General features: G+C 44.1%; 1 protein-coding gene across 1 annotated transcript in view; it reads right to left on the reverse strand.

The window, feature by feature from the left end:
* Positions 1-15,000, reverse strand: part of LOC106805624 (tyrosine-protein phosphatase non-receptor type 4-like) — a 141,883-nt gene that overhangs the window by 39,876 nt on the left and 87,007 nt on the right. The gene's annotated exons all lie outside the window — the stretch shown is intronic.

Genomic DNA, 15,000 nt, shown 5'->3' on the forward strand with positions numbered 1-15,000 from the left:
GCTCTACGCATGTCCTTATAATGTCTACCATAACATTACACTGAATAGCGATTAACTAGAGCGCCTGTCATCATGTCAGACAGCATAATGTCAATTCTCTCTCAGTTTGAACTAAGAGCAATTAAATGTATTGTGAGGAAAAGCTGCTTGTACTGTCGAGATTCTCTATTTTAGACGTTTGTTTCTAGCATTTGAATACTACGCCCCATCGTCATAAGTTCTATGTAAAGGTTTTTTCTATATAGCAATGACTCAGTCGAATGTCTCTCTTTTCCTGCGCTGAGTCGGATAACCGCAACACAACTCTATCATCGTCCTCGTCTCACGTCTCTGCTCTTTATACTCCAAATAATATCAGATAAGATGCTCGTTAACATGACCGTAAACAAGATCGCTCCTAATACGAAATTGAAAGCTGGATAAAGTAAGTCTAATTAATAAAAACAAGCATAGCTTACTCTTATATATTAATGAAAGGCCCGAGCTTATCACCTGTATATAATAAACATAATGAAGATAGACCGTATTGTAGGATGTGATAAGACAAAGAATGAAAAATATCAATATAAACTTCACATCTCATATATGCGTCATGAAAGTAAAATTATTAGTGACAACATCACAACTTTCGATCTAGCGACAATTATCACCAAATACATTCGTGTCCTCTCCTAGTAATTTTTGAAAATAACAACTATAAGACAATTTACATTTCTGACCGCATTCCGATAGGATATCTGCAACCCAATGAAATACTATATTCGCAATTAATTATACTAGTTCTTCCTGCGTTAATCACTACTTGCTACCACTTCAGCAATTGTACGTAACAATAAGCATATGTTCAATATCAATTTGGTATTATTATGTATAGTACCTTTAGTTTCGTTTATATACGGTGTGATAAATCTCTCTAGCCAAACGAACAACGTGTTGCGGAAACCAAAATTTATTTATCATGCTGACAATGAAGCGCTATCAGCATCTATCTACCTGTCAGCTAGCTCTAGAATTACTGTCCTAGCTCTAACCTACCTGTCCACTACCCACTTACTTCAGCTAGCTACTACACCTACCTGTCCCTATTCATCTACCGTCCCTAGGCTCTAGCGCTACGCATTCGCTAAGCTGGTAATTACGCTTCCACTAGCGTCTGAAAGGGTCGTATGCTAAACAGTCTACAGATATGTACCCGAGTACATATATGTAGTACACAAAGGACCAACTTACTACAGAATGTACCTAAACCCTAAACATACCTCATATAAAAAATATAAACAGAATCCAAAGCAATCCCTAACAACACCGGTACATATCTTTAGTACCCTGATACACAACGACCCCATCTGCGTCACTACTCTACCTACCTTCCCACTAGTCTAATCTTGACTTGTCGCCTAGTTCTATCTTAACCTGTTACTAGCCTACCTTGCTGCACTAGTTGTATTGTAGCGCCGCCGGGTTTTTTTAAAGCAACTCATCGTCGTTCAGCAGCTTACCTGGAACTTTGTCGCATATACTACGCCCATGGTAGCGGATCAACTGGGTCGTGCAAATAGCTGCGCGCAGACAATCTGTAACCCGACGCCGCAGGCACCGACATTTTTAACTGTGCAGACGACGGTTGGCCTACCAGCAGTGCTCGCATTTGTGCAAAGCAAGCCGTGCCACCACGCAAACCCACGCTTCAGTGCATGTGCAGGATTAACCCAACCGCTTCGTTTCGTGGTGCAGCATCCAACCTACCTAGGTTCAAGTCATCGTACAGTAAACCTACTTGACTTCAGTACATGTGCCATGAACACCAACAACAACTCTACCAACCTGTACGATCATGGCAAGATGCGTGTCGCGCAGTCGAGCATTTCCCAAAATTCGTTAGGGCGCGGTAAGACAAGTTTGTCACTGTTATAGTTACATTAGCAGTTATGATAACGCAATGCTTTCTTCACACATACGAAGTTCTCAACTACTTTTTGTTATAACGTATATTTGTCAAGACTCACGTCTTCTGAGACAACCGTGTTCTAAGGACTTCGTGCAACGCGCCAAATCACGGCAGCTGCTCGCAAAACAGCAATATTACTCGTACTAAACTATTGAGAAATTTATTGTTACATTGTATTGCGAAAACATCATTGCAATAGCAATTCTACTAGGCCAGAATGACAATACCATTAAAATAGTCTATGCAAATTGTATCAAACCAATGTAGGGGGCGGGTGAGGGGGGGAAACTTAAAGGGGGGGGGGGGGGGGGGGGGGGGGGGGGACTAAATAAAAAAAAAGCGAACTCTGTGGGACACACGGGAAACTAAAATCAAATACAGAGAGCCGACAAACAGTCGAACGTACAATTAAAGTATAAGTATATCATATTTAGTGCAGTATTTGTTTAAACATATGACCCAACTAAAAATACTAGTCAAGAGTGAAAAAAATAAATATGTCTATATATAGTAAATAATTAGATATTTATTATATCCTGACCGCTAATAAAAAATAAACATATCGATATTGATGACACATTGGAAATACATCATCGATATCCAAATCACGTAAACCCATTGTTTGAACAATCATACCGATCGCCAATATAATCAAACCTAGCTTAATGTATCGTATACCACCATACACAATGTACGCTGTCAGTCGCAAACCGTCAAATCTCGTACCCTCGTCTTCGGGCAGCATGATTCCATCCCGCACGCGCATCGCCAGTCAAGTAGTTTGTCTGACGTTGCTCGAACCAAAGGTTGCCTATTTATCTTCAGGGGGTCGATTTATTGACAGTGCATATGCGCTATGCATGCAGTGCTTGATCATAACTTGTCGTAGCGCAGGGAAAAAAAAACAAAAAAAGAAAAAAAAACAAAAAAAAAAATCACACCAGACGCCCGCTGTTTGCATTGAAGCCGATAACGAAACTATAAAACAGTAGCAACATAAAGAGGTGCTGGCCGAGTTGATGTGGGAGCAGTTTTGAGGCTCGTGATCAACGTCGCAGTTTAAAAGCCAATCACCCGTCGCGCTCGATATGAAGCCATTACCGCGCCAAAACTACCATTAATCCCGCGCTAAAATGTAATTTAAAGCGCTACTGCAATCAACAGCATACCAGAAGCTGCTTTTAATATCGAGTGAATACATTTTTAACCGATTAAACACCACTGTTCTGATCAATGGCGAAATTCAATCGGCGCGTGCTGCGCTGAGTGCGTGCGAAACACGTGGTTGTTTAACACACGTGCTGTGAGTTGCGTGTGCGCACCACAACTGTGCGCGTGCGTGCCTTGCGTGTGCGTGTGCGTGTGCGTGGTGTTGGCGTGTATTTTCGTTACATCATAGGTGCCGTAATTCCCTTAATGTACAAGATACGTTGCATCGTTGATGATTTATAGTCAACTTATCCAAATTCAAATCAAAGAGCAATCAATGAATACAACTAAACCCATGCGCGTGCTGCTATGTAAACATATTGTATGTAGGCATGTGCACAGTAAAACAATAATTAATATCATTAGTTTAGATGGCGAACGACCGTCTCGGCACTTGGCACTTGGCAAAAGCACTTGGCGTATGGCGTATTAAATCTATTTTAATCGCGATTAAAATGTATTTTAAGCGCTATTGAATTCCAGCCAATCAGAACAGTGGTTTTTAATCGAGCTTAAAATCTATTTCAATCGCGATTAAAAACCACTGTTCTGATTGGCTGGAATTCAATAGCGCTTAAAATACATTTTAAGCGCGATTAAAATAGGTAGGTTTTGGCGGTAATGGCCTTCCATAACCGACGCGCGAACACGCGATTGCTTTAAACTGCGACCGTGATCACGAAGCACCCTCCAACAACTGCCTCCCCCCAACCACCCAACTACGAGCCCAGCACCTAACTTTATGCTTGCTACCCGCTCTTATAGATTTCCTATTCGCTCAAATGCCAAACAGCGGCGTCTGGTGTGCCCTGCCGCTACGACCAAGTACTGATCAAGCCACTTGCATGCATGCGCAATGCACGGTCAATAACGACCCCCTGGAAGAATAAAAGGCAACCTTGGTCCGAGCACGTCAACAACTACTGACCTGGCGATGCCGCGTGCTGGCTGGACACATCTGCGAAGACGAGGGACGGAATCTGACGGTTGACGACTGACCAGGTACATTTTAGGGGGTATAACAATACATTAAGCTATTGATATATTGCGATGGTAGATGGTCAAAACCAATGGTTTAACAGTGAATTTGGATATCGATGATGATAATTTCCAATAGTGTCATCAACTATCGATAGTTTAATTTTTTATTAGCGGGTCAGCGCTATAATAAATATCTAATTATTTAATATATCATGACATACTTTATTTGTTTTCACTTTAACTAGTAATTTAGTTGGTCATATGTTTAAACAAACTACTAGCACTAAAATATGATATACTTAATAAACTTAAATTGTACGTTCGACTGTTTGTCGGCTCTCTGTTTTGATTTTAGTTATTCCCGTGTGTCGCACAGAAGTCGTACAACTTGGTTTGATAATTTGCATAGACTATTTTAATGGTATTGTCATACTGGCCTCAGTAGAATTAGTATTGCAATGATGTTTTCGGCAATAACAATAGTACAACTAAACTTTTCTCCAATAGTTAGTACGAGTAAATATTGCGTGTTTTGGCGAGACAGCTGCCGTGATTGGCAGCGTTGTACGAAGTTTCTTTAGAACACGAGTTGTCAGAAAGACCGTGAGTCTATGACAAATATTACGATTATAACAAAAGTAGTGTGGCAACTACGATGGTGAAGAAAGCATTGTTAGATCATAACTGTAATAATAATCATAACAACGTGACAATACTTGTTCTTACGCGCATAACGAATTTTGGGAAATGCCTCGACTGCGCGACACGCATCTTGCATTGAATCGTGACAGGTTGGTAGGTTGTTAGGTTGGTGTTCATGGCACCATGTACTGAATCAAGTAGGTTTACACCTGTACGATGCACTGAACCAGGTAGGTTGGTGCCTAGCACCACGAAACGAAGCAGGTTGGGTTAATCCTGCACCATGCACTGAAGCGGGGTTTGCGTGGCACCGCTTGCTTGCCACAAACTGCCGAGCACTGCATGGTAGCGTCAACCGTCGTCTGCACACGTTAACATGCGGTGCCCCTGCGGCGGTCGGGTTACAGATGTGGCCGCAGCTATTTGCACGACACAGTGATACGTAACTGCGTATATATGCGACAAAGTTACCAGGTAGAGCTGCTGACCGGTACGATAGAGTTGCTACCGGTACAATACAACTAGTGACAGGCAAGGTAGAGCTAGTAACAGGTAAGATAGAACTAGGGACAAGTAAGATAGAACTAGGGCCAGGTAAGGTAGAGCTAGTGACGCAGATGGGGTCGTTGTCGTATCAGGTACTACAGATATGTACCCGAGGTAGTTTTAGGTTGCTTAGTATTATGTTTATATTTTTATATGAGGTATGTTTAGGGTTAGGGTACACTTCTGTAGTACAAGTCTGGTACACTTTGTGTATACATATATGTACCTCGGGTACATATCTGTAGTACCTGTTACGACAACGACCCCTTCAGCGCTAGTGACAGGTAAGATACAGCTAGCGACAGGTAAGGTAGAGCTAGGGACAGGTAAGATAGAACTAGGGACAGGTAAGGTAGAGCTAGTGACAGGTAAGGTAGAGCTAGGGACAGGTAAGGTAGAGCTAAGGACAGGTAATATAGAGCTAGTGACAGGTAAGATAGAGCTGCTAGCAGCTTTACAGTGTCCAGCAATCGATAAATAAATTTGTTTTCCGGCAACCACAGTTGTCTACGTTTGGCTAGAAGAGATTTATACCACCACCGTATATAAAACGAAAAACTAAAGGTATATAACAATAAATAAATACACAAAATGAAATGAAATATAAATGCTATTGTTTACAGTACCAATTGTGAAGTGGTAGCAAAGTAGTGATTAATCGACAGGAAGAAACTAATATAATTTAAAAATTGCGAAATATAATATTTCATATGAGTTGCACGACTATTCCCTATACGGAAATGCCGTCAGAAAATGTAAAACTTGATCTTATACAGTGTATTTCAAAAAAATTACTAAAGGAGAAGACACGAATGTATTTCGCAGGTGATAAATGTCGAGAACGAAAGTTGTATGTGTCACTAATAATTTTACTTTCATACCGCATATATGAGAATTGATATTTATATTGATATTTTTCTCATGCTTTGTCTATATCAACATCCTACAAATACGGTCTATATTAATTATTTTCATTATATCACAGGATGATAACGCATATTATTCGAATTCTTATTCATATAATATCATAAAGAGTAAGCAATGCTTGTTTATTATTAATTAAGGACGTAACTTTATCCAGCTTTCCAATTTCCGTATTAGACCGATCTTGTTTAACGAGTCATGTTAACGACGCATCTTATCTGATATTATTTGGAAAGACTAAAGAGACGAGACGTGAGACGAGACGAGACTAGAGTTGTGTTGCCGGTATCCTACACTCCAGCAGCAGGAAAAGAGAGAACATTCGACTGAGTCATTGCTATAAGAAAAAACCTTTACAATATGACTTATGACCGAGGGAACAACAGTAGTTAATTCAAATGACTAGAAAACAAAAACGTCATAAATAGAGACATCTACACATACACAGCAAGCTTTTCCTCACAATACATTTAATTGCTCTTAGTTCAAATGAGAGAAGAATTGACCTATGTGTCTGACATGATTGACAGGCAGCTCTAGTTAATCGCTATCAGTGTAACTGTTATGGTAGAACATTATAAAGACAATGCGTAGAGCACATTTTGGTGTACACGCGTGAAAAACACACACAAAGTGGTTGAACCAACCCATATTCCCTGGCACCAACAGCCAAGGGGACGTGGTTACCTCTCTCACGCGTATAGGTCGCATGAATCGGTTGGCCATAAAATAAATACAGATGATCTCACATGATTGATATGTTCGGAGCGATTGTAATGATTGCAATTTCTCTCACAGGTTTTCGTTCCCCTCTTCCTCATATTTTGCGTTCGCAATTTAATTATTCAGTGAGAGTCTTGACGCGCCATGCAGGGCTCGACACTATCACGACACAGACGTGATGGACACGCTATGTGTCAGCAACAATATGTTATCTCTCACACACTGGCTTCTCAGACTGCATTTCCTAGGAAATATATAATCCATGCATGAATGCAAAACAAGTGTCTTTGCAGCTGCAAAAACAATTGTGCAAAACAAACAAGTGCATTACTATTGCCGACGGAGGCTAAGCGAAACGAAAAACGTGACGGGAATTAATCAAAGAGCCAGTCGAATTACGTTATATATGATATATATACGTCACCGACGAGACTGCTCGTCTATTAGCGATCACAGCATCCGGTTTCCTACGACCATTTGCCTATTAAGCCTATTGAGGCCTATTAATGTTGTCCCGTCTAGCTGCAGGATGTGGCATTAGGAACAAGGAGGATGCACCAGGAATAGGAAAAAACAATTTAAACCTGACGCTCTATATAGTGCTATATAGTGCGAGTGCGTACATGTTGCATTACAAAAGTAATATTATATGCACATTATATGCATATTATATGTGCATATTATATATATATATTATATATATATATATAATATGCATAATTATGCATATGCATATATGCATATATGCATATGCATATATCATAGTATATGCATATCATATGCAATTATATATATATATATATAATATTATATATAGTATATGCATACTTATATCACGGCTGCGAGGAGTGGCTGAGGCAACACAGCATTTTCAGTGCTGGCTAGCGACATGCACGCACGCACGCACAGCAACGCGAAGCATAATATAATGCCGGAGGACAAGCATCGCTCTACAAATAATCACATCAGGTTACCCTAACAACATTTAGCGACGTGACGTGCACAGACGCATAAAAGCTTACCCAATAAAGTACAAGAATATACATATGTACAAGTGCGAGTAAACGTTCAAAAATGAGTAAACGTATACAAGTACAATTATACGTACAAGTACGGGTATACGTACACGTACAATTATATGTACACGTAAGAGTATGAGAACACCATAATACGGACAAACGCATGTATAATTGTATTTGGCAATGTTGGCACATTTTCTGTGTGAGCTTAGCACATGCACGCACGCACGCACGCAACGCACGCTACGCACCACGCACGCACGCACGCACGCACGCACGCACGCGAAAGCATATATATGGCGGGTGTGTAAATGGATAGATGGATAGATGGATGGTGGATGATGGATGGATTGGAGGATGATGGATGGATGGTATGGATGGAGTGGATTCGATCGATGGAGTGTGGATGGGATGGCATGGATGCATAGACGGATGGATCGGAGATGGATGGAATGGACGGACGGACGACGGACTGACGGACGGACGACGGACGGACGGAGACGATCGGAACCGGACGAACGGACGCGACAGACAGACAGACTAACAGACAGACAGACAGACAGACAGACTAACAAACAGACAGACAGACAGACAGACAGACAGCCAGACAGACAGACAGACAGACAGACAGACAGACAGACAGACAGACAGACAGACAGACAGACAGACAGACAGACAGACAGACAGACAGACCAGACAGCAAGATAGATAGCTAGATAGATTAGATAGATAGGATAGAAGTAGTATAGATAGATAGATAGATAGATAGATAGATAGATTTAGACAGACAGACCGACAGACACGGACAGACAGACAGACAGACAGATAGATAGATAACGATAGGATAGATAGATAGACAGATATATTTTTGGGTATTTTCTTTTCTTGATCATTTTCTTATCAACCAAGTGATCACGCAAACTGAGCGCTTCATTTCCGCAACGCCCCGTGACGCTGCTAGTATACTATATAGGTATTGTAGTTGAAATCAATTCCCCATTACCACCCATCAACAAGTGGTAGGTGTAGTTAACAGTGATATCTCTTTAGGGAATCTGCGTGAGAGGGGTGCCAAGCGTTGCTGAGCATCCGTGCGTGCTCGCGCTGTATCGTGAATTGCCAACGCGCTATATAGTTTGAAACTAAAATGGCAGTTGTCGCCAACTACATGTATCCCCCGCGGATCTAGTAGGAATGAATATCTCCGTAAGGACGTTACAAGGTAGGTAAAGTAAAATAAGTAAAAAAAGACCCAAGGTTTATTTACACAATTCATCTGCCTCAAGATGTGGAAGTAATGTCAAATTTGGTTCACCCTAAGAGGGCTGAAGAGGAAAACAAAGTCCACGTAAATGTCAAAGCAGGTCAGTGTCAAACAAGATCCGCCTAGTTGATTAGGGTTTAAACTAAAAGTGGGAGAGATTATCTTCAAAGTCTAGAAGTAAAGGTAAAAGACAGGTGCAATGCGCACTTTTCTCTGCTTCAGACGTGTAAGTATAACGAAGTTGCTCGCGCTAGTCAATTAGGGGCTTGAGTTTATAGAGCGAAGGGGAAATATGATCAAGGTCAAGGTCAAGGCGCAAATAAAGGTCGCAGTGACTGGTTTGGTACGGCGACACACCTTCTCCCCAAGATGTTAAGTATAACAAGTTTGGTCGCGCTAGGTCAATAGGTCGAGTTCATAGAGTGGAAAGGGAAGTGTCTGCGGCGGGCGGCGGAGAGCGGCTGACAGACATGAACCATGATAGTATACCCGCCGACCTGCGTCGCGGGGGATACAATTATTATTTAAATCATTAACCCGGATAGCTTGTAAATGTTGTACATTTTAATTAAATTTAATATACTGGCCATAAAGATCCCCGCCCCCCTCTCTCTCTCTCGATCTCTCTCTCTCTCTCTCACTCTCTCTTTCTCGGGTGCGACAATGAAACCTTATTTAAACTATCGCGAAACATAATATCGCGGTGTTGTTATTCACTTGCGGTGTAACAATAACAAATAAAAAACAAATTCGAGTGGTACTCATGGTTTCGTCATGTCAAATCGAATTCAAGTACGCGAAATTATATTGCCGGGCTGAAATCAATTTCAGAGGTATATTAACAATTCTGTCAAGTGAAATGCACTCGAACGGTACAAGAAATACTTGGCGTCGGCTGAAAATGGTTTTGCCGATCATTAAAACCAGGGGTACACGATATCATTTTGTCAGGCAGAAATCTATTCGAAGTTAAAAAGTTGCAACACGGCCAAGAGTGGGGGCACCACGATTCGAGCAAGCACAATCAACGGAGGAGGAAGAGGAAGAGGAAGAGGGAGGAGGAGGAGGAGAGGAGGAGGAGGCGGAGGAGGAGGAGGATGAGGATGAGGAGGAGCTGCGGCAGCCACTGCAAGGCTTCGGCCTACGGCGTTGTATAGCAACGCGCGTCATGCATATACATATACATATATGCATATACATATACATATACATATACATAAATTCATCATCTCATCTACATCGCTCTCGCCTTTTTGTAGTTAGCCGAGTGTTGTGTGATCGGGAACACGCTGTGCTGCAACCATGATGACGTCCATACTACTGAGGAGGCTTCTATCCCAGATGAGCACCGCAGCGTCCATGGAAGGTACTAGCGGTAAGGACATCGCTTGAAGCAACCTCTCCCCCTTCTCTCTCACTTTGTCCTTATCTTCCTCGATCTCGCACTTGATCTCTTATCTATTTTTTTACACTTTATCTGCACGCACACACGCAAGCGCGCACACAAGTTATAATCACAATCACTTCCCATCTTTATTCTCCCTCAAAGCGATTCCCCTTTTTCTTTCTCTTGATCTCGCTTGCGTCCCCCCCCCTTCTGAAGGGTTTGCAGAGTCTTACCCACACTTAAATTGCTGACAAAAGCTTTCATTGCCGACAAAAACTCACTTACAGTTCAATATATTATCAAGAGTAGATAATAACACATGTGTTATTTTATCTACTCTTGATATTATTTACGTGCACATCTACTCACGAGTAGTCTCGTATTATTTGCGCTGGTTTCACTGCGATCAGTTACAAAATCACTGAACACATCAGTTGTGAGAGTGCAGAGATCTTTCACGATGCTGACAACCCTACAGGACGGCCAACTGATTATATAACTATCCATATATTATATTTACGCATTATCTCTGCTGCATATTATCCACCCGACAGTGCCTCTACGAAGATATTACTCTGACGACTACAACGTCACCGCCAACGCTACCCCCGACGACGAAGACGATGGTCCGGTGCCGCTGTACGGACCGACGGCTCTCGTGCCGATCTGCATCATCATCACCGTCCTCTCTCTCATCTCGGCGCTCGCCAACGCCACCGTCATCTTCTCGTTCGCGCGGGATGCCAAGCTGCGCACGGCGCAAAACTGCTTCATCGTCAACGTCGCCATCGTCGACTTCACCATCGGCGCCATCATCACGCCGTTCAGCGCCGTCGATACGCTGCTCGACTACTACTGGATCTTCTCGAAGACCTGGTGCCGCCTCTGGCTGACGCTCGACTTCCTCATGAGCACGGAGAGCGCCATGGCGATCATGCTCGTCAGCTGGGACCGCTACCTGCTCGTCAAGGACGCCATCACCTACCGCAACGAGGCGACCATACGCTCGGCAGTCATCAAGATCGTCGCCACGTGGGTGTTCTCGTTCTGCACGTACGGGCCGGCGATCCTACTGTGGGAGTCGGTGCGCGGCTACTCGGTCACCGACAAGAACGAGTGCGAGGTCGAGTTCGTGCACAGCTTCGCCTACGTGTTCGTCACGGCGATGATAGACTTCTGCCTGCCCTTCTCGCTCATCGTCTTCTTCAACGTGCGCATCTACCAGCTGATCGTGCGCCGCAGCCGCGCCTTCCAGCGAGCCAAGCAGCTGACGATGCCTGCTGCAACCACGTCGGCGACGACGGCCGGCGGCACGGCGAGTCAGGTAAGTGACGGTAGCACGGCCAAGCAACCCCCGTTAACTTGGTATTAGTAAGTAGTAGTATCCTGCGTGGAATAGCAGTCTCCCTAGCCAGAGTCTGTATATCTAGTGTAGACTGCGTAATTAACCCCCAGTACGTACATAGTAAAGTATTCCTATATTTTATGTAGTCAAGCAGAACCATTTGAAAGAAAATATAAAATAACACACACACGCACACAAGATAGATAGATAGATAGATAGATAGATAGACAGATATATTTTTGGGTATTTTTCTTTTCTTGATCATTTTTCTTTCAACCAAGTGATCACCAACTGAGCGCTTTATTTCCCGGGCAACGCCGGGTGACCTGCTAGTATACTATATAGGTATTGTAGTTGGAAATCAATTCCCATTACCACCCATACAAGTTGGTAGGTAGTATAACAGTGATATTCTCTTTAGGGTATCTGCCGTGAGAGGGTGCAAGCTTGTGAGCATCCGTGCGTGCTCGCGCGTGTATCGTGAAATTGCCAGCGCGTATATAGTTTGAAACTAGAAATGGCAGTTGTCGCCAACTACATGTATCCCCCGCGATCTAGTAGGAATGAAATATCTCCGTAAGGACGTACAAGGTAGGTAAAGTAAAATAAGTAAAAAAAAGACCAAGGTTTATTACACAATTCATCTGCCTCAGATGTGGAAGTATGTCAAATTTGGTTACCCTAGAGGGCTGAAGAGGAAAACAAAGTCCACGGTCAATGTCAAACTAGGTCAGTGGTAAACAAATCCGCTATGTTGATTAGGGTTAAACTAAAAGTGGGAGAGATTATCTTCAAGTCTAGAGTAAAGGTAAAAGACAGGTGCCAATGCGCACTTTCTCTCTCAGACGTGTAAGTATACGAAGTTTGCTCGCGCTAGGTCAATTAGGGGCTGAGTTATAGAGCGAAGGGAAATATGATCAAGGTCAAGGTCAAGGCCAAATAAAGGTCGCAGTGACCTGGTTTTGGTACGCGACACACCTTCTCCCCAAGATGTGTAAGTATACCAAGTTTGGTCGCGCTAGGTCAATTAAGGGTCGAGTTATAGAGTGGAAGGGAAAGTGTCTGCGGCGGCGGCGGAGAGCGGCTGGACAGACATGAAACCATATAGTATACCCGCCGACCTCGTCGCGGGGGATACAATTATTATTTAAATATTCCGGATAGCTTGTAAATGTGTGTACATTTTAATTAAATTTAATTACTTGCCATAAAGATTCCCCCCCCTCTCTCTCTCTCTCTCTCTCTCTCTCTCTCTCTCTCTCTCTCTCTCTCTCTCAACTAGTACGATGACCCAGTTCAGAATGAAACCTAACTTCACTCCACGCAGTTGGACAAGAGGTGGACAACAGTGCTTACACGGAACAGCAAAAGGGGCGGTTGTTGATTTGACAGTATTAGCTTTCTTATTTCAGTAAATATTGTGTATACACCATGAAAAATTAATCCGCAGCAACAGTTAACGTCAGATAAGAAATAGTAAATGATTAACTACTTACTAACTTTGACTGTTGTAATTAGTTTAATCAATCAGATTTCATCATCTAATTGCACGGCTTTCTCCCTGTAGCCACCGCCGCCGAAGGCGAAGGAGACGTTACCACTGCCACGAGGCGCAGCTCCTCCCGCCACCGCCGCCGCCGCCGCCTCTCCCGCAGCCGACAGCCACAGCGAGCAGAAGGAGAAGCTATCACGAGACCGCGCCGTCGCCAAGAACCTCTTCATCCTCGTCAGCATCTTCTTCGTCATGTGGCTTCCCTACACGATCTACACGATCGTCACGGCCGTGTGCGTGCCCTGCGAGGTCGACATCGTCTACGCCGCCACATACTGGTGGCTCTACTACAACTCGTGCATCAACCCGTTCGTGTACGCCTACGCCAGCCCGCGCTTCCGCTACAACTTCCGTCGCATCTGGTGCAAGTGCCTGCCCGAGAACAAGGTGCACGCCGTCGGGGGACCAGCGAGCAGCATGCACTGATTGACGCCATGCAGGGAGCGACACTGTCAGTAGACCCACGAGCGGCATGCACTGATCGACGCCAGGAGGCGACACAGTCAAAGGCCTCGCGAGCAGAATGCACTGATCGACGCCAGGGGGGCGACACAGTCAAAGGACCCGCGAGCGGAATGCATTGATCGACGCCAGGGGGCGACACAGTCAGTAGACCCGCGAGTGGCATGCACTGATCGATGCCAGGGGGCGACACAGTCAGAGGACCCACGAGCAGATGATCGACGCCAGGGGGCGACACAGTCAGTAGACCCGCGAGTGGCATGCACTGATCGATGCCAGGGGGCGACACAGTCAGAGGACCCACGAGCAGAATGCACTGATCGACGCCAGGGGGCGACACAGTCAGAAGACCCACAAGCGGCATGCACTGATCGACGCCAGGGGGCGACACAGTCAGAAGACCCACAAGCGGCATGCACTGATCGACGCCAGGGGGCGACACAGTCAGAAGACCCACGAGCGGCATGCACTGATCGACGCCAAGGGGAAACACAGTCAGAGGACCCACGAGTTGAATGCACTGATGGACGCCAGGGGGCGCCACAAGCAGGGGGCTACGACATAATCGACGGACTCGCAAAGAATTGAGACGTCAAAGATTAACAGATTACCAGAAGTGTGTGTGAAGTGCCCCAGCAACAATGTCGGCTGGACAAGTGATTGTAAAAAACCGTGGTTGCATTCTGCTACGGTAACGTCCTACTACTGGTGCTGCTGTTGCTACAGCTGATGCTGTTACTGATGCTGTGCTGCGGCTGCTGCTGTTACCGATGTTGTTGCTGCGGCTGCTGAGGTTGCTAATGCTGTCGCTGCGGTTGCTGTGGTTACTAACGCTGTTACAGCAGCTGCTGTTACCGATGCCAATGTTGCAGCTGTTATTGTTGCTGTTGACATCGTTGTTGTTGTGGTTGTTGCTGTTGTTGTTGTTGTTGCTGTTGTTGTTGTTGTTGTTGCTGTTGTTGTTGTTGTTGTTGTTGTTGTTGTTGTTGTTGTTGTTG

This window comes from Priapulus caudatus, unplaced genomic scaffold (genome assembly GCF_000485595.1).
Source record: "Priapulus caudatus unplaced genomic scaffold, Priapulus_caudatus-5.0.1 Scaffold121, whole genome shotgun sequence".
Taxonomy (NCBI): domain Eukaryota; kingdom Metazoa; phylum Priapulida; class Priapulimorpha; order Priapulimorphida; family Priapulidae; genus Priapulus; species Priapulus caudatus.